This window comes from Balaenoptera physalus (genome assembly GCF_965194825.1).
Source record: "Balaenoptera physalus genome assembly, chromosome: 1".
In the NCBI taxonomy this organism is placed as follows: Eukaryota; Metazoa; Chordata; class Mammalia; order Artiodactyla; family Balaenopteridae; genus Balaenoptera; species Balaenoptera physalus.
In genome coordinates, this window is record NC_138882.1 from 105430840 (window position 1) to 105451642 (window position 20803).

Consider the following 20803-nt stretch of genomic DNA (forward strand, 5'->3'; position numbering starts at 1 on the left):
AAAAATTCACTAAGGCCATTTATATAACTGTTGGTAAAGGCAATGCCAAGGCTTTCCTCAAAGATCTTAGTTCCTCAAAAATGTACAGTGATGGAAGTAATCTCTTCAACTCCCATTTCATTTTTCCCAATGTATTATGGGCCAGTTTTTCCACAAAAGAAAAAAAAGTAATTCTAGTTATTCTCTAATCAGAATTAGAACTAAATATGTTCGGAAACCTGCATATGTTTCTCAGTTCATTTCTATCTCATAGCATAGCTGTGCAACTTAAAGGAGAAAAACTAGGTCAAGAAGCCCAGCACACTCTCTGGTACATAGTCAAATGTTTAATAAACATATATTTCTTCCCTTGTTACTTCATTCAATATCCTAAAATAATTAATAATAATTTACTATACCAGGTAGTGTGTTAGGCTTTAGGAATAAAAGATGATATGGCATAAATTCCAATATATCAAAGATCTTTTTTTTTCTTTAATTACACTATATTGTTAAAGCCTAGCAAAGTACCTAGTATATGGTAGGAGCTCAATAGTAACTTATTAAATGAATAAGGGAAGAAATAAGTAAATGTTTATAAGAGGTATGGAAGAACTTTTTCAATATTAAATGAGGCAATCTACTTAAAATGATTGGAAGAGTGCCTGCAACATAGTATAAATACATTATAATTCTTAACAATTATGATTACTCTTACTTTTATTCTCCTGTGTAAATGACAGGAGAATTCTTCTTCACATTTTCCTCTGAGTACATTCTATTTACTGCTTAGTTTCTGTTTACTCACAACTTTTTTCCTGGACTGTCATAACCCCACTTGCCTCCTAAACCCTGTGTGCATCCTTGCAGCCCTAGCTCCTGTAGTGATTTATATTTTCCGATTCAGATTCCTGGAAAGAGACTATTACTGGCTGGGCTGCTTGGCCAAACCTGTCCATTCCAGGCCATCTCAAGACTGAGTGTCCTTAAGACAGACGCCCATCCTTATTTAATCAGCAAAATTTGGGAATTGTGTGGGTTGTGTGATATAGAATATTCTGTCTTTATCTATGACACAGATTTTGTCTGTGTCAGTTACAGTCTGTGGAATGCATGTGACAGCAGAAATATTCCCAGAAAACTCTGACTTTATATGATCCTTATAGCCCCAAAGAACTCACAACTAGCAGTATTAGTGAAAGAAAGCCTTTCTTCTCATACTCCCACAGCTGAAATCTCAGGGAGTGTTTGATTGAACAAACTTGAGTCACTGCCTATTCCTGATTCAATGAGTATTTGAGACTTGGGTTGGGGAGGGGATGGAGTACCCTGATTAGAAAGACCTGGATCTTGTACTCAGTGCTTGAGTCAGGAGATTGGATCAGATCTACTTGAACCACATAGACTGGAATGGAACAGGAGCTGTCCTTCAAAGAGCAACTGGCAAGATTAATACTTGACTTAGCAAATTTCACATAGAAAAGCATACTCTTTTTAGAGAAACACTGTCACACTTTAAAACATAATCCTACTGACACTTGATTTACTGGTCTTTGATACAGTTGACAAAATAATTCCTCAATTATTTATCATACCAAACAACCTTCCTGAGGTAAGTTGAATTTAACAAACTTTCAGCAAAAAGCTCCTAAATGACTTAAACTCTACTGCTTATGGTGTGAAGGATACAAATAGAGTAGTACATAAGCTGAGACTTCAAGTAGTGTACAGGCTAAGAGAAATATAGAATAAAAAGATAAATTTAATACAGTATGGCAAATTCAATTAAGGAGATCTGTTTACATCTAGGGAGGGAGGCAGTGCCATGCAGTGCATGGAACAGATACGGAGACAGATCTAGAGATCTGTAGGTGGGGGCATTGAAACGAGGTCAGGGAAGGGTTCAAGACAAAAAAATACCCCGTGATCTAGGGAGACAGACAGGACTCAGTGCTGCATTCTATACAAAAGAAGCTGTGTGTGATTCATATACGTCATTGGAATGATTTTAAAGGGTTTTTCACAGGGCAGTATAACTTCTTTAATGCACTTGAGCTGAAAAACAGTTCAAGTTTGATGAACTTTATCATCAAGTATGATGATCAAGGAAATTAGTTTCTTAGGGCTTGTTAGAAAATCTTGAGAAGAAAATTTTATCATATTAAAATCTAGTAGATCAATTATAGACTATTAAACTCTTCAGTGTTATATGAACTTACCATGTGATAAAAAGAGAGATAAAAATACAACATACAGGTAGAGGGTTCTAGATGGTGGTATAGGAAAATCCTGAACTCTGAACTCACCTCCTCCAATGGACACAACAAATTTACAAATATGGAATAATTCCCTTGAAAAGGCACCTGAAAACTGGACGAACAGAGCCCCACAACAAAGGGTAAAAGGACAGCATTAAGACAGATAAGAGAGGAAGAGATATGGTCTTGCCAAGGGAAAAAACACACCTCAGCCACAGTGATCCAAAATTGGGAGAGATCACAAGAGTATAGATCTTTTCCATGAAGAGCAAAGAATTTGAGTTCCACATCAAGCACTTAGATCTCTAGGTCTTACAAAGGAGAGACAAGACTCCAAAACACCTGTTTTTGAAAACCAATGAGTAATATGTCCAGGAAAACCATAAAATTGCAGGGAATGGAAAACTCATTCTTAAAGAGGCCATGTGCAAACTCATTGGATCTCCAAACCAGTGCAAAAACCAGATCTAAAAGCACATGGACCATAGGTGAAGAAACCCCCCTTACTAATCTTGAAGCATCTACTGGGGAGCAGAAACCAGTTGGGTTGCTCCCCAGGGACTGAGGCACTAGTGGGAGACATTTTTGTGATCTCAGGCTACCTTGCTAATGCCAGCGCTGGTGGGTGCCATTTTGGAATTTTCCTCCTAACCTGCTAGCGCCAGTGTGCACACCCACTGAGATCCTACTCAACCTTGTGCCTGAGCTGGGCCTCACAGCCAGCCAAGTGATAACCCTGCCTACCAGTGTGCTGTAGCAGTAGACATGGCCCTACCACAACAGGAGGGTGCAGGCAGCTGACATAGGGAACACCTCTTGAGTGCCTAGCTCTGGTGCCAAAGTGAGATTGCACTCCTGAGCCCCACAGGACATCTAAGTAAGGTCACTCCTTCGTGACTGGGACATATAGCTGATTTACCTAATACATATACATAAACACACACACACACAGAATTAGGCAAAATGAGGAGACAAAGGAGTATGTTCCAATTGAAAGAACAAGACAAAATCCCAGAAAAGAACTAAACAAAACCAACATGAGCAATCTACCTGATAAAAGGTTCAAAGTAATGGTTATAAAAATGCTCACTAAACTTGGGTGAACACAGTGATAACTTCAAAAAAGAAATAGAAAATGTAAGAAAGTACCAAACAGAAGTTATAGATGAACTGAAAACACACTAGAGGGGTTCAACAGCAGATTAGTTGAGGTATAAAAATGCATTAGTGAGCTGGAAGACAAAATGATGGAACTCACCCAGAGACAAAATGAAAAAGGAATTTTAAAAAGTGAAGAGATGGGATCAAGATAGCAGAGTTGAAGGATCCTGAGCCCACCTCCTCCTAAGGACACACCAAAACTAAACTACATATTGAACAACTCTCTCTGAGAATGACATGAAGACTAGTAGAACAGCTCTTCTACAATTAAGGATATAAAGAAAAAAACACACTGTGAAGGGTAGGAGGGGAAGAGAGCAATCTAGTCAGCCCACAAATCCAGCAGGCGACCCAAAATGGGAAGGGTATATCACAAACTCAGAGATCCTCTCCAAGGAGCAAGGGATTCGAGCCCCATATTGGGCACCCCAGCCCAGAAGACTAGACCTGGGAAGATGAGCCTCCTTAACTGGTTATGATTGGTAGAGCTAGAGGACTATAAGAAACTGTAAGAAACTCACTTAAAAAGTGAGCACACAAACTTATTCACTCTGAGTCCCAGTGCAGAGGCAGCAGATTGAAAAGCATCTGGTGCTCTAACTGGCCTCCCAAGGCTACCCCAGCACACCCTCCAGCCCGCACCCAGCTCCAGCTCCAACCCTCAACCCCCACAAGGTGGTGCACCTTGGTGCACCCCAGAAGAAGCCCCAGCCTGCACTGAGCTCCGGCTCTAGCTTCTCCAGCTACAGCCCCAACCCATCAATGCTGTGGCCCCCAGCATGGCCTGGGAGAAGCCTTGTCCTGCACCAGGCTCTAGGTCTAGACCCTCCAGCTCTAGCCCCTCCAACCCCCAAGACGGTGGGCGTTGGTGTGCCCCAGGAGAATCCCCAGCCCACACTGAGCTCTGGCTCCAGCCCCAACTATCCTTCCAAGGTGGCAGTTTGCGAAGTGCCACAAGAGAAACCCTGGCCTGCACCAGGTTTCAGCTCCGCCCTCACCCCCGCCAAGACAGCAACTCCTGGCTCACTCCCAGCTCCAACTCCAACCCACACCATCAAGGCGGCAGCCCCAGTGTGCCCTGGAAAAAATTCTGGCCTGTGCTTCAACTCCAGCCCTCCCACCAAAGCCACCAGGCACATGCAGTTTATATAAAGAAAATGCTCCTACACAAGGACACATCTTCAAGACCAAGAGAGGTAACGGTATCACCTGATTCATAGACAAACACAGTCAAACAAAATGAGAAGACAGAGGAGAATGTTCCGAATGAAACAACAAGATAAAATTCCAGGAAAAATCCCTAATGAAATGGAGATACGTAATTTGCTTGATAAAGAGTCCAAAGCAATGGTCATAAAAATGCTCACTGAACTCAAGAGAAGAACAGAGGAACAGAGTAAGAACTTCAGAAAAAAGAATTTTAAAAAAATGAGGATAGTTTAAGGGACCTCTGGGACAACATCAAGCATAATAATATTCACAGTATAGGAGTTCCAGGAGGAGAAGAAAGAGAGGAAGGGGCAGAAATCATATTTGATAAAATAGTGGCTAAAAACTTCTCTAACCACAAGGAGAAAATAAAATAAAAAATAAAAGAAAGTTCAGGTAAGAACACAATTTCAACGAAGACTCAATGTTCCAGTGAATTCTGACATTGCAAGTAATCTCTAAGACTCCTTTTATCTCTTCCTCATATTAAATACTTAGCATGTGATATTCATTGCTCTTAATTTAAGTTTTCTGTGTGTGTGTAGTTATTATGTCTCCAATAAGATTATAAATTCCTTGGAGACTTAGACTTAACACTTCTTTCTCTTATGCTAGGTTTACATATAGAAGTGGTTAACTTTTTCTTAAAAACTGAATGTATTGTGTAAAATAAGCTATAAGACAAGTATGAAAGTTAGATTCATCACTTTATCCCTTTTAAGATATTTGGATTTATGGATATTAGACAAAACATGGATGTTAGATGTCATCTAGTCAGTCTCCTATATAATAGTGGGTTCATTCTAAAACCTTCGTAATAGATCTTTTTCACTTTTGGTGTAAATACTTTTGCAAACATAAAAAACAAACAAATTTAATCAATGCCAATAATCATCATTAACATTATTAAATTATCATTTAGCAACTCCATTTTGGAGTGTTGTGCTGGAGGTATGACAACATATAAGACATAAGCCATACTGTAAAAAAGATTTTTAAGCTATTCAGATATACAAAACATAAACATAAAAATAAAATTAACAATAGAAAGCAACATGTGTTAGCTACTAAGTAAGTGAGAAATAGAGGGAATAACCTTCAGGAAGTCAGAGGATGAAAAAATTCCTGATGCCTGGCACTCTCAGGGAAGACTTCAGGAAGAGCTGACACTTGAAGTAATGGAACTGAAATCAGTGAATAAGTTATCAGGGTTTATGGGGTGTTGTTTTGGAGAGGAGAGAGAAGCTGGTATATTGAGCAGTTTGACTAGAGTGGAGGATTGTTTTAGGTGAGCAGGCAGATGATTCTCTTCTCAGTATATTGTATTTGGATTTATTCTCTGGATATTGGGGAACAATCGAAGCAAGCATGGACTCTGTATAAATTGCAGGTTTCAGAAGATTAATTTACTAGTGCTGTTTAGGATGTACTGAAGAGAAGGAAATCTTGAGGCAGGAAGACTCGTTAAGATACTGAACAAATGCTGAAGTGATATGAAAGAAGGGACCCACTGGGGTCCTTGGTAGTCAGTTGGAAGTTGGGCAAGATGAGTATAAAGTCACAGAAGGAAGACCCCCAAATTCCAGAAACTAGTTCCTTGAGAAATCATGCTACAATTAGTTAAAAATAAAGAACAAAAAGACTTTGAGATGCCGTGCCTTTAACCTCTGTTTGAAAACTTTTTTTTCTAAGCCACACTCTGAGCAGCTTCCGTAGTACGCTTTATATATTTACAGACTACTGCACACTGTTGTGACAATTCACTTTGAAGTTACTCTCAGTGGTATATGGGTTGATGAAAGAAAGTCCTGTAATCTTTCTGAGCAGGGCTGGGATATGGTAAAGCAAAAAGGAATCATGGGGACTAGGCCTGACCAGGTCTTCAAAAGATCTTTTCTCTCCCTGTAAAATAGTGTTCATTCTTAGTTACCACCATCTTAGAAAAAACTGTGACCCTCAGGGGTTTTATTTGGAACAACATGAATAGTTTTGCTTTCAATAGTCACAGGGCAAATGACAGGTTATATTTAATTTTTTATATATCTTTATTTACATAGACTTTAGTGATATCCCTGCTTGCTGTATAATTTGATTTATTTTGGGACATCAGAAAGAATCCATTGAAGTTGCACATGGCAACTGCCTACTTGGACAGCAAAACATGTAGCACAGAACAGAATAGTAAATAAAATTCAGTTAAAAAAAAATCACAGAGTACTTTAAAAGTGAATTGTGAGTATTTTTATAAAAGCATACTTTATCCCAAAACAAAAATATTAGCTGAAGAATAAATAAGTCAGTGTTTGAGAATATGTTACCCTTAATTTACATAAAAGTCCTACAAAACGTGCAATGGATTTAAATTCCTCAAGTCTTTTGATGATGGATACGGAAATGTATGAACATAAGGTGAATCATACAAATTATTTTAAAATGTAACCATAGAATTTAGAAATATAATATGGCCCTTTTTTGCTAACTTTCTTAATTCAATATTTTAAATAATAATGTTTTGCCTATTTAACATAGCAGTTAAAGTTTGGATTCTGAATCCTGATATTACACTCTAGCTGTGAGACCACAGAGAAGTTACTTAACCTGTCTGTGCTATAGTTTCCTCAACTGTAGAATGAAAGTAATAATACTAGTACCTGCTTTATAGAGTTGTAAAGCTTAATGCCTTAATATGTGTAAAAAGCTCCTAGATGAGGATTTAGCAAATACTAAGTGTTATGTGTCTTACTATTATTTTCTATCTGCAGTTATTTCTGTGAGAATAATGTGATAAATGTAAATGCCATAGACAGTGCCTGGAATATTCTAAGTGCCTAAAAATCAGTAGTCAGTTTAAAAAATAGAAGTAAATGTATCTAATATTTTATTAAGGAGAAACTGTTGTCATTACTAATTAAAACAAATCATCAATTATTTTGCTTTAAATGACTTATTATTTCCACAGACAATTTTAATAACAACTAAAGACTGCTCTTTATTGTTTTCCCAAAGAGGTTCTAACAAAAAAATAAAACTGTAACTAATGATATATGACCAAACTCATGACTTATTATATGCCATCTCCATGACTATTTTGTACTTATACATGCAGCTTTAAGAGTATTTTATTCCATAGCTTTGATTGAAAAGAACTTTCAGATAAAATATCCAAATGAAAACAATTAAATCCTCAATTTCATTTCATCTTTCTTAATCAAGTTACATGTAATAGTATTATAAGTAATTTAAACCAATGATAATAGTTAAATTGATAGCAATGTAATAATATTTCTTTTCAAAACAGAGAATTGCCTGTCAAATTTCATTTTAATTCAACACAGCCCTGAAGTGACTAATACTTATTTAAATGCTTTGTTAGTTAATACAAGAGATGCAAAATAAGTTACACAGCCTCAAGATTTAATGAGCTTAGAGTGAAATGAATATACAAAAGAATATGAGATAAGATAAAATAAATGCAGTAAGAGAGTTCAATGAGCATCACAAGAGGAAGAGGTTCCATATGGTTGAGGATGGGAGGAAAAAATGATAAAGCATTGACAGGATTTGAAGGATTGCTAGAATTTTGACAGATGGAGAGGAATTATTTTATGGTAGTGATTGAGGGCGTCTTTTGGTAGAGCAAATAATGTAATGTGCTTGCATAGGGTGGATTTTTTGAAGCTGTGGTACATATGGCTGGAAATGTAGAGACAGTTTTTAAGGTCTGATATCAAGGTAAAGCATTTTCTCTCAATTATATAGGTATTTTCTTTTTCCTCCTATCCTTTAAACTCTTTAGAACCCTAACTGTGATCCCCAAAAGCTGTGAAATTGTTCCTTCACTCTTTTTAATTACATTTTTATTTTAATTAATGTGCTTGAATAGTTAAATAAGTCAGATTGCAGCTAACGGTTTATAATGAAAATAGTAGTTCCTGCTCTATACAGCCTAACCCCAAGTCCCACTTGACAAAAACTTTTAAGTTATTGAGACTAGATGTCTTGATTTTAAATACATATATGTTTACTGCTATTTAAAAATTTTTTTAATTGCTTACAGATTTCCTATTGTGAAGACGAATATTTAGCTGTCTAACACAGGCTGATAAACTGCCCCAAACACTGTATCTCTTTTATTTTTCCCACCTCACCCTTTCTTTCCTTATCTCTCTCTCTCTCACATCTACACACATGCAGTACACATAATTCCTCTCCACTATGCTCTCAATATAATTTATTAAAATTTTTGTTTAAATAAATATACAGTGTTTACATGCCTATGAATATGTAAATATTATTTAAGCTGAACCACTTAGTGAACCGTAGTGATATTTGTTTCTCTGAATAGCTTTTATTTTTCCTAGAATTTGTAATTACTTCATTTTGCATTTGCTTAGGTTTCAATGTACTAACTAGTCACTTTCCTCCAACTCTGAGAGAATTATAAAACATCAACAAATGGTCAGACACATTAAATAATCAGTGCATCTATCTATCTTTCTATCTACCTATATTTCTTTCTTTCTATCTATTTATTTTTCTTTAATCTACAATGTCAATGCTCCTAGACACCCTAAACCTCCAATTCTACCCAGATTGATTGCTCTCTAAAACAATGTGCTAATGTCCTGGGATTTCCCTTCATCATCATTCTGAGAATCCTATCTACTGTTCTCCTATGATAAAGTTATTTCCTTGATTCCTTTACTGCTTTTTCATTCTATTTGCTCTTTCATTAAAAATAGCCTTTTATTCCTATAAAGGTATTTTAGTGTGCTTTTGTAAGGAAGAAAAATGAAACTCCTGGGTTCTATTCACCATGTTTAACTGAAAGTCCCTCTTAATTATAACAGGAGATCTTCTAGTTCACAGAGAAAAGAGATGATATTTGGCTTAAACTTTACCAACTAATTGCTTCCATGCCTTACCACTCATTTGTATTGGCACCAAATCTTCTCTTTTTCCTTCAAATTTGAAAAATGACTAATTCCTATCTTGATTCCCTGCCTTCCCAGATCTAGTTCTCCTTCCTTCACAGTGATGCTTACTAAAAATTTGCTACCTTTGCTAGCTCTGTTTCTACAACTCACTCCACAATTCCTGGCAACCAGATTTTTAGGCCTACCACCTCTCTGAAATGGTTTGTATTCGGGTTACTCATGACCCAAAATGACATTTTAAAACATTTTGTCTACTTTTTTTCCATCCATAATATTTTTGATGCATTTAACACTTTTAGTCTCTCCCTTTTAAAGACCCTGTCCTTGTGTTGCTTTAACAGCACTCTCATGTTTTGGGGTTGTACATTTTAATCAGAAGTTGATTTCATGTCATTAAATTAAAGCAAAAAAGGATTGTTTATTTATTTAGTTTTTGTTGTTGTTAATATTTTTGTTTTGTTATTGTTGTTGTTTAATGAGAGATTTTGGACGGTGAGAAAACAGAAGGGCAATTGCCCCAAGGCTCACTTTTCTCCAAAGTGTAAGTCAGAAAAGATTGATCATATTCTGTCATCACATTCACTTGTGGTGGATGAAATTTGTGATGGATTTGACTGCACTTTTTTACAATGACAAGGTTTAATTCTATTTCTAGGGGATGGGGACATGGTGCATCAAATTAGTTATCTCAATGGCTTTTACTTTCATAAGAGAAATCTCTTGTCATTTATGATCCATTATTACCCTTCTGTATATCTGCTCTGATTTTACTGTATGTTTTATAAAGTTTATCTGAAAACTGCCCCTCATTTTTCATACCTAAAAATCACTTCTCTCTTCTATATAACTTTCAGACACTTTGCATGATTCACCATATTTTTTTCATGTAAAAAGCGGGACTTGCCTTTTCTAATTATTCTACTTCTTAGGCTGGAGATTTGTACATTAAATTGTTAGTTACTAAGTATTAAGTCTGGAACAAGATATGACACTTCAGATATAGCAAAGGTAAATTATGGCATACAGCACTATTATAAGGTGTGCTACTATTTTTGTAGTAACTTTACCCACTCTATAACCACAAATAACTATTTGTCTAGTATGTGTGTCGTTTTAAGGGTATTATGTTGCAGCTTGTAATTACTTGCACTGACATCCATCTGCTCAAACTTAGACCTTGCACTGCCTCAAATGCACTTGAGGCGGGGAGAGGAGGAGAGTGCCTGGTATGTTTTCTTAGAGCTGATTAAAACCATGGTATTTACTTTGGTCCTTTAAGAATAAATTTGCTTTACTGTGGGATCAATGAGTCTAGTTGTGTTTCCTTGAAAAGTGAAATACTTATGATGTGGCAATTTAGAGAGAGAAGAGAGAGAAAATGTGAGCAAGCTCTTGGGTTTTTCTCAGGGATGATTCCATGTCTATGATGACTATTAAGTCTGTATATCACACACACACACACACACACACACACAGCATTTATAAAATAGTATTAATTGCCTGAACTGTTAGGAAGGCTTTCCTCATCATTTATTTTTCTCATTAAACAAATTTCTAAGCAAATTAACAGGACTTACAATAACCCTATTAAAAGGCTTTCTTTTCGTACATATTCCTCATTTTTGCCCTGTGTACTCTGCATGCATTTCTGCTTTTGAGCCATTTGCTCTTTCACAGACCATGCCCTCAGATTATTTCTCTGCTTGGAATGCCTGTAAATTTGTCCCTATTACTCAAAATCCTGATTGTCTCTCATATTCATTTATTATCTACTTTGTAAAATACTATCTCATATCCCACTAAAAAGTGAATCTTTCCTTTCTGTTTGCTTCCAAACATGTTTTTGAGTTTGTTTTATGATATTTGTCACAGCTAGTTATACATAATGATTAAATGTCTTCTTGTCTTTCTTTCCATCTAGGCTGTAAAATCTGTAAACTCCTTTCCATGAAGAATCATACCTTACTTATATATTTGGAATGCACATAGCTGCAGGTGCCCACCAGCAAGTACTCAATGCATGTTTATTAACTCACAGAGTCAATACTATTATTCCTCTGGTAATGCTTTCATCTTGTTTCTCTGCTTATGGAAATTTTCTGTCCTTCAGAAATCAATTCTTCCTTGTCATCGGTGACCCCAACCCTCAGTAAAGTCTCTTTTTCCTAATTGGAAAGTTGTTTGGAGGATCCAAGGAGCTAACGTACAAGGAGAGTGTCTGGCACAGCATTAGCACTATGTGAGCTTTAGCTCTATGGGTTTCATTTATAGAAACTCACAATGTCTGTAATGCACAGAAAGGTTATGTACTCAAGGGTACCTGGTGGGTAAGTGGCAAAGTGGAATGGAGACTTGGGCCTTTAACTCTTCATCAGAATTTGTAACAGAGCTCTCTAAATGATTGCATCTGTCCCAAGGTCCCTGTGACCCTGGCTGTCTGGCTAATGAAATATGCATAAAGGACACTCTGGAAAAATAGACCATTTATTATTAGCTAGAGCTTAGTTCTGCTCTTTGAGAAAAAAATTGATTTTCTAGCTTAAGTTCTAAATTAAAATTAGATAAGCAAGTTGCTTGGTCCCTTACTTTGATCCCCCAACCACATTCCCATATGTCTTTTAAAAGGGCAGAGACACATCCTATAAGGATTGGACTTGCTTGAGACATGTCTTACTGTAACTGTCATGTGGGAAGGACTGAAATATTATTTTCATTTAATTTCCTTATTATTTGCCAGGAAAATCTTGCCTATTATTTGTCAGGAAAATATTGCAAATATTTGCAATATTACAATTATTTACCAGGCAAATAATACAAATATTGTCTCTGCTTCTTACCACAATAATGTGTGGGAAGCACTGGTATCCCCTTTAACTGATGAGAGAAAAGAAGCTCATAGAGTGTATATGACTTGCTCAAAAGTACTCAATAAAAGAAGCTAGTAGAGTATTAAAAATCTCTGGCTCTGGCCTTGAATAACACGAGTTCAAATTCTGGGTTTATTAGTTATCAATTATGTGATCTTGCTAAATTTTCTTTAGTTTTGTCATGTGTAAATGGAATGATAATATTATGCAACGTGTATTGTTGCTGTAAAAATGTTAAAAAAAATCTGATTTAAATGAGAGGTAAGATAATTTGGTTCCAGATCTATGGTTTAGCTTCTACAGGCATTATGCAATATTCATTCAATTCATTCAAAAATATTTATTGAGCATCTGCTCTAGGTTCTTGGAATAGGTCAGTGAAAAAAAACAGTCAAGTGTTCTTGCTCTTGTGGAGCTTGTGTTAGAGCAGGGAGAGAGAGCAATACACAAAATAAACAAGTAGATCATATAGCATTTTTTTTTAAAGATGACAAGTGCTATGGGAAAATAAAGTGTAGGAAAACATGGGTTGAAAATATCCGGAGGTGCAAATTTAAGTGGATGATCAGAGTAGAGTTTACTAAATAGATCACAACTGGAAAAAGATCTGGAGAAGATGAGGGATATTGGGGGCTTTCCAGGAAGAGAGAAGCTTTGCACAAAGTTCCTAAGATTGGTTGTTACCTGATATGTTTGAGCAACAGCAAAGTGGCCACTGTGGTCAGGGAGAGAGTAGAGAGCAGATGAGGTCAGAGTACAGCATTGTAAGTCCTCATGAGGACTTGGATTTTTGCTGTGCAGAGAAGTGAAATTATCTGATGTGTTTGAGAGCAGATCATAAGGGAATGATGGCAGAAGCAAAATGGCCAGTTAGGAGGTGACTTCAGTAACCTCCTATGAAGGATGTGGCAGCTCAGACCACAGTGGGAGCAAGAGTGGTGAGGAATGATCAAAGTCTGGAGATAATCTGAGAAATTTTCTTTAGATGAGTTGTAGATGTGAGAGAAAGAATGAATTGAAAAATCAAATAAATGTATTTGACTGCAAGTAAATACTTAAGCAAGAAAAATTAACTAATTAATTAAAAGAATACCAACAGTTTATAAAAAAATGAAAGAACAGATCAGTTTTTGGAAAGGACAAGAACCAGTCATTTTAGTAAAAAAATGTAGAGTTTGGTTTTACCTTTTAAAGAAAGCATCAAATGAAACGTACCATATGTGGTGAGGATATTAGTTACTCAAGCATTCATCTTCTTACTCTTGATTCCAGGGTTTCATTCTCTGGAATTCTAATGGAAAAGGCAGGGTATGAATGAAGACATGGCAGTCTTTGGAAATGCCGAAACTCCAAAGACAGAATATACTATTACCTTTCCAGTAGTAATTTGTGGGTTTATGAAAGAACACATGTCAGAGAAGGACTTGCTTATGGATTCAGAGGGAGATTACAATATAAAATAAATGTAATGATATAGTTTAGCACATACCCACAGAACTATGACATGTACTTAAAGACATGAGAAAAATTGAAAAAAAAAAACCCCAACTCAACAGTAGTTCACCTTTAAAGAATGGGCAAATATGCATTTTTCTTCCCATAAAAGATAAGATTTTAGAGTTCCAGGATGCTCTTATTTTCTTTCTTTCTTTCTTTCTTTCTTTCTTTCTTTCTTTCTTTCTTTCTTTCTTTCTTTCTTTCTTTCTTTCTTTCTTTCTTTCTTTCTTGTCTTTCTTTCTGTCTTTCTTTCATGTCTTTCTTTCTCTCTTTCTTCCTCTCTTTCCCTCTCTCTGATTTGTTTTATTTTATTTATTTATTTATTAAATTTTTTTCCCTGGTCATTTTAATTTTATGGGATTTTTAAAAAATTAATTAATTAATTAAATTTTTTTTTTTTGGGTGTGCTGGATCTTCGTTTCTGTGCGAGAGCTTTCTCCAGTTGCGGCAAGCGGGGGCCACTCCTCATCGCGGTGCGCGGGCCTCTCACTGTCGCGGCCTCTCTTGTTGCGGAGCACAGGCTTCAGACGCGCAGGCTCAGTAGTTGTGGCTCACAGGCCCAGTTGCTCAGCGGCATGTGCGATCTTCCCAGACCAGGGCCCGAACCCGTGTCCCCTGCATTGGCAGGCAGACTCTCAACCACTGCGCCACCAGGAAAGCCCCCTGATTTGTTTTTAAGGTAAGGAGTTCCACTTTGGTATATTGCTTTTATAGAGCAATTGTCATGGCTTTTTTAATTGCCAGACAAGAAGAGTCTCTACCCAACTTGTTTAAGGCTAAAGGGTATTTGTTGTCTCATGTACTGAAAATGTAGGAGATTTGAATTAGGGTTAAAAGGATGTCATCAGGAGCCAGGCTCACTCCATTTATGGCTTACCTTCATTCTCACCAACCACACCATTCTAACTGTTGGGAAAACAAGTGGAAAAAACACTTGCTTCTCTCCCAACTATTATAGCAAAGTCTCATTTTGTAATATTGCCTCCAGCTGGGTCATGTGTGCCTCTGAATTAATCACTGGATCCAGGGAAGTGCAGGGCTTTCATTTCTAAGACTGGGGGCCCATCCTTCATTCTCAGCTGGAGGAGGAGTCAGCTGAGAATGAAGGAGCAGTAGTCTGCCAAAGAAAAATGTATATGCAGTTACCAGGTAAATGGCAAATGATAGCAGAACGACAGATTCCTAGTTCAGGAATAGTTAATGTGTTGAAGATGGAACACACATAACTCCTTCTCAGGAAACTTCAACAAATTTACTTTTTTATTTTCTCATTCTGGTTGTAGTATGTATCACTATTCTCCCAGAGCCATAACCTCAGAATAGTTTTTACATATTCCCTTTCCTTTGGCTCAGTCATCAAGTTCTGTGAATTTATCATTCATAATGTCTTTTGCATTTGCACTTTTCTTTCCATTTTCACTGCCACCATTCAAATTTGGGTTATTATTAATTCTCGTCTAGATAGTTGCTTTAGCCTCCTAATTGATCTTCCAGGCTTTAATTTCCCAGTGTTTTACTTATATACACCAATTTTATTTCATTTTATTTTTCACATGTTTCTATGATTGCTAATTTTAAAAATTTTGTTTCTCATTGCTATAACATAAAAATCACTGACCTTCCCACAATTTCTATCTAGCATCCAGGAATATTATTTTTAAACTGTTTTCTGCTTATTAATTGTTAGACTTATTTGTGAGTAAAATTTATTCAAAATTGAGTTGAATTCAGTGCAAACTCTTTAAGCTTCTCCACAGCTCTAAAATTCTATCAGTAAATAAACATCATTCTATTGAAATTTTGGAGCCATAGAGTATTTTTTATTAGGAAAGCCAATATGGCACAAAAATTGTTTTAGAAAAATGAGTCTGACTGGGTGTTAGTTGAAGGAAACGCTGGAGGCAGAAAAACAAATTAGAAGGCTATGACCATAATATCAATATAAGCATGATGTGATAAGGTCTGGAGCAAAGGGAGTGGGGCATGGAAATAAAAAGGAAGGCAGTTTGAAAGGGAGAACTTTATATTTACTTCTCAATTTAACTATAAAACTTTTAAGGGTTAGAATTGTGTCTTCATCTTTCTCCCTGAATTGACGAACAACCAGTAGCCTTCAGTAAATCCTATGAATGTTATTGAACAGACTTTTGTGACTGATGATAGGTGGGAGAAGTTTCAGTCTGAGTACTTAGGAGAAGTATAAAAATTATGTCCAAAACATTTTTCTTTTCTCTCCTTTTTTTCTTTTCTCTTCCCTTTTTTCCTCCTCCCTCCCTCTTTCTTCCTCTTTCTCTTTTTCTTCTTTCTCTTGTTTATTTTTCAGAAGAAAGGAATTATTTATATGGCTTGCTGGAGGTTTTTTTTTAAAGAAAGATACTATGCCCCTTTATGAGTTGATGCTCTGATGATTTTTCTAACTGTTAGGATAATATGCCTAACACTTTTTATAAAAATAATGGCAAGGAGAATAGTTGCTCTTCTTCTTCCCACATTAAAGATTCACCTGTCTTAAAAAGAAGGCTGGAGGCTACCGAGATTTATGCTTCTCAATTTGTCAGAGAAAGTAAACCTGGGTCTTACATACAAAATCTATGATGGAAGACTCTAGGGTCTTGCTTACTTCTTAGTTCACCTTCTTGTACTTATTGGTAATATAAAAACTTGTTTATTCTATATGAACAAGTATCAGAGAAGATTCAACATTCTATGTGACTGGCTTGCAATGCTCACCAACAGAACTTTATAGTTTGTAAAGCACTTTTGATGATATTATCATATTTAATACTTGAAATAACTTCCTGAAACAAATGTAACAAATGTTTTGAACTGCATTTTATTAATGAGGAAACTAAAACCCAGGTGACATAAACATGTATTTTTGCTTTGTTCAGTTTAGCTTATTTTTTCTGGGACTTGACCTTTTAATTCTGGGAAATTATTATTTGATCCAACATATTGTCCAAATCAGAACTGCCATAATGTTACACGATCTCATCTAGCTGGCCACAAATACCTCTCTAAGATGGTTGTATATGCCGTGCTGGACAAATATAAAACCTAATCCTCCAGCTACAGTAATTCTAGAACCAGTAGATATCAAACCTGACCAATTAGAGTCCTTCCTTCCCTGCAGTTTAAAGTTAGAACCATGGGAAAAGGAGGGTGAAATTGTGAGGGGTGAAGTCAAGAGTCAACAGATGTGTGCCACCTACTGTATGGAAGAAAGTGAATCTGGCACACAAAGAAAAGGAGAGCCAAAAGGGGAAGGAGTACTGATTAATATCTGAGCTCTGGTTCTTCTGATTCATAAGGCAAAATTCTATCCTCAGCTAATACAGTGGTTTAACTATATGAACTGATAAATTAATGTTTATTTGGCTAATCTGGTTCATGTCGGCTTTCTGTCTTAATCAAAAGAGTTCTAATACAACTGAGAATATAAATACAATGTCCAATATTACTTAGTTAATTAGTGACAAATGCTGGAAAAGATCCTGATTTTCTGATAGTCCAAAGCATATTTTTGAATACTTGACAGTGATTACTTGTATGAGGTAAACACTGTCAATACTCCACCTATGTCCCCTTGAATCCCTTTGTTACTTTCATGTGCACAGGCTCCCAGTGGGCTTTCCCTCCCACCAGCCAGCATCAGTGTCTCTTTTTTGGAGGACTCTCCTCACATTGTTAGAACCAACTCAGCCTGTGCTGCATGAAAACCACAAATACCTGGGAATTACCGTCCCCTGGGAGCAGTCCTTAAAAGGACTGGCAAGTAGTAGGTCTTAATTCTCCATCTCTGGTAAGGATAGCTCTGAGATGTGATTGATTTATGCTGTTTCTGGAGTTTCCCTGAAATACTGAGTCAAATATACCTTCCACAGGACTTGCTTGATATTATACCTTTACATGGCCTTCCATTTTTATTCCTCTAGAGGGTTTTTGTTTTTGTTTTTCTTTTTTTTTGACCCTCTGCCCATGGAATCCTCTCAGGGTATCATTCTAGGGGACCCAACCTAAGACAACAGACTACCTAAGCTAAACAGGCAATCCAGGAGTTTAACGATTAAGAATGAGAGGCCTCAGGCCAGGAACCTGGGTGTAAGATATCAAAGGTAGGTAGAAGAGAATCGTTTGGGAGAGGGACATGAAAAAGCAGGTACTAATATAAACCATGATAGTTGTGTTATTCCTTGCCTGGAAATGGGAATTTATCAGAAAATGACCTAATTGTGGTTCAGCTATATTTCCAGTGAAATGAAAGGGTACACCTTCTTTACATGAGCCAAACATTACAGAGCAGTATTTTACACTGATGTGTATTTTGGCTTACAATTAAGGTTATAATTTATTCTTCTTGGTTTATTTCCCAGTATTCACAGCAAATGTCCAGCATACCTGACTGAAGAGTATTGTTGGACAGAATTTTAGGAAGAAATCTTTACTAAAACAGTTATAAAAGTTATGATCTTTCCAAAAGTTCAGGATTAGAATTACCAAACAGCTGATTTGTTGATTCTCTGAGAAGTGTTCAATCTCTTCTCTCCAAAGCAAATACACAGACAAAAACCTTTTCTGCATTGACCAGGGTACACCTACCCCAGTTGTCTGTTGAAGCCTTATTCAAATGAATGGAGAATAAAAATATGAATAATTTACTGATGTAAAAGTCACCACAATTCTGAGATCTAAGCTAGAAATATGGGGTTAAGGAAAGTAGCCTTTGATTCAATTATTTAAGCATTTCAGTCATCTATTTTGTTTTCAAAATATTTCTGAAACCCTGGCCCCAAAATTTTCTAATCCGTCTTCAAAATATATTAGAAAGAGAAGGCTCAAGAGGGAGGGGATATGGGGATATATGTATGCATATGACTGATTCACTTTGTTGTACAACAGAAACTAACACAGTACTGTGAAGCAATTATACTCCAATAAAGATCTATTAAAAAAAAGTTTCATGAACATAAGCTTCTGCCTCCTCAGTATGTTTTTTGTTTCCTGCATTTGCTGTCGTACTGAATGTAGGCTTAGGGGTGTTGTGCCTTTGTGTGTGTGTGTCTGTTTGTGTAGTACTAATTCTTACTGTTCTCTTCATAGCATTTCCATGCCCCTGGTTCTAATAGCTGTGCCTCTCTGTCTTGACCATTCCTAGAGCAGTGCTCTATTCAAAGGCGTATTCTAGACAGTAATCAAAGAAACAACTCAAAAACAATAGTTTTATAAACTTTTTTTCTGTTAGACTGTGAGCTACTTGATGGCAGGAACCGTGACTTGTTCGTCTTTGTATTCCCTGGCTAGAATGTGGGCATACAGAAGACGCTCAACAAATATTTGTGGAATGAACGAATAAATAGCTTATGTGTAGAAAGTTCCAAATAGCTAATCTTTCCCCCCACAACCCATAACACTCCCAGGAAAAAAGAAAGTTTGGTTAGGACAGTGGGTTCTAAGACGTCAACTTCTCAATGTTGGACTTGTCTCCTCGCTGAGGATATTAGGATATCTTAGAAGGAAGCACACAGAAAAAAATGCATGGCTTTTTTTTTCTTTTTCTGTCTATGGAGCAGACTGTATCCAGTAAAAGATGTGGCACAGTAACTTTTCAAGATGTGACCTACTCCGTTTTTATTCCTTTTCATAACTTCTTGATAATTAAAAATTATTGCTATTATTTATGTTTCATGTTTTGAAAGGTTAGTTTATTTCTGATAGAAAGACACTATATAAGGGTGATAAACAACTAAACATAGTTATAAAGTTAATGTAAAACTGCAATGAAGTGACTCTGCAAAGTTAAAGAAAGCAGCCTGGTAAGTCTTAAACACAGAATTTCTCACTTCCATTCCAGTGCTCTTTTCAGTAAACTATGGTCATATTTGCTTCAAGTTTCTTGGATTAGCTGTAGCAACATATAAAACAATATTCTGCTCTATGCCATTTTCCATATTAATTTGTAAGAACTTATAAGGTATAAATTGCAGAGTTTTATCCAGGTCTCAGAAAAGTCATGTAGGTCTCCTAAAGTAACAACAGCAGTACTAAAAGATGTACAGGAAAAGAAACTTTAATGAATACAATACTAATATCCATTAGTTAAATGAAAGAGTGATTATTATGATCATGCAACCTATTCTTCTGGTTAAACAATACCACAAGTATTATTATTATAATGAATATATGGAAATTTTTTTAGATTAGGAAAATTATTCTATGCATAAGATAACTAATTCAGACAAGTTGAAATCTATTCTAAATTGAGCCACTGAGGAAAACAATAGAAATCTATATTGGGTTTCTCTTCTTCTTCAAAAACCCAAATTCTACAAGAAATTATACAAACATTTTTTAAAGTCAAGCATCTAACACACTATATTAAGAGATTGCTCATCTCTTATCCCATCACATCCTTAGTGCACAGTCTTTGCTTTGCTTGCTAATATATTCCCAGCTCTCTGCACATTATGCATTAAAATTACCAAACAGCTGATTTGTTGATTCTCTCAGAAGTGTTCAATCTCTTCTCCCCAAAGCAAATACACAGACAGAAACCTTTTCTGCATTGACCAGGGTACACCTACCCCAGCTGTCTATTGAAGCCTTATTCAAATGAATGGAGAATAATATATGTAGCCATACAATATAACTATATTATCTGTATTACATACCATGGCCTAGGTTATGACTTCAACCAATAAAGGCAAAATCTGGAGGCACGTAATATACTGTTTTTCCATTTGTGTTGTTCAACAAATCATCTAACAAAAATTAACTTAGCACTCACTATGTGTCCAGCTCTGTTCTAGGTGTTAGATAGGCAATCTAGAGGGTGATACAAAACCAGAGAATGATACAACCTGTTTTAAGGCAACTTATCATTGTCCTTATAAAATAT

At 36.2% G+C, this 20803-nt stretch overlaps 1 long non-coding RNA gene across 5 annotated transcripts in view; it reads left to right on the forward strand.

Annotated features, from left to right (window-relative positions):
• LOC309656463 overlaps nucleotides 1-13985 on the forward strand; it is a 235695-nt gene extending 221710 nt beyond the window's left edge. For 4 of the 5 annotated variants that reach the window (XR_014261379.1, XR_014261380.1, XR_014261381.1 and 1 more), the window contains one exon: nucleotides 1-13985. This exon is cut by the window's left edge. This is a non-coding gene — a long non-coding RNA (uncharacterized lncRNA). The other variant, XR_014261383.1, reaches the window with a different exon arrangement.
• Nucleotides 13986-20803: the final 6818 nt, after the last annotated feature.